General features: G+C 55.2%; 1 protein-coding gene across 1 annotated transcript in view; it reads left to right on the plus strand.

Moving 5' to 3' along the window:
- Positions 1-759, plus strand: part of TNS1 (tensin 1) — a 52239-nt gene that overhangs the window by 10682 nt on the left and 40798 nt on the right. The window lies entirely within an intron of this gene.

Consider the following 759-nt stretch of genomic DNA (forward strand, 5'->3'; position numbering starts at 1 on the left):
TACCTGGCTGGACTCATTTGAGTCCCGTTTTTGTTTTTAGGGTTTGTTTTTTGTTGTTGTTGTTCTCCCGCCCTGGCGGGGGGTCGGGCTAGAAGATCTATTAGGTCCCTTCCGACCCTAAAACTATGAAACTATGAAACCCCCAGGGGAGGGGAGAGCACCACCTCCCTTGGGAGCCCGTTCCAGACCTTGGCCACTCGAACTGTGAAGAAATTCTTCCTAATGTCCCATCTAATGTCTGCGTTGAGCCCCAGCACTGCTGCCTGCCACCATGGCTGTGTCCATGCTAATTATTTAATAGCATGGCTGCAGGTCTCTTATCGCTATGGCCGAATGACCGCGTTTACAATCAGCTCCCCCACTGCAGTGACTCGTCCTTCGGCAGGTCCTGGGACACAGATCTAGAGTCGCGATTGGGTGAACCCTCTAGATATCCCACGGCTTGATTTCTTAATCGCTCACGTCTGCATGCCTCTGGGTGCTCCTGGAGCCTGCAGCATGGAGGCAATCTCTCGGCAGCGGAGGGCAGATTCCTTCTAGCCCTCTGCTCCTGAGAACCTCTACATGCAGGGCAAACATGACCGGGCCTGTGCAAAGGAGGGAGCGGATCTGCACTCTGCCTCCCCTCGCTGGCATGTCTCTTGCCTTCCTGAAGACTGATGACCTGAAGGAGTGCGCTTACAGACGTGCAGGGTAGAAGGCTGGCAAGGACCAGTTGCTAGACTTGGCACCACCCCCCCCCCCCGTTCTGGACCCATA

This window comes from Alligator sinensis, unplaced genomic scaffold (assembly GCF_000455745.1).
Source record: "Alligator sinensis unplaced genomic scaffold, ASM45574v1 scaffold1332_1, whole genome shotgun sequence".
Classification (NCBI taxonomy): domain Eukaryota; kingdom Metazoa; phylum Chordata; order Crocodylia; family Alligatoridae; genus Alligator; species Alligator sinensis.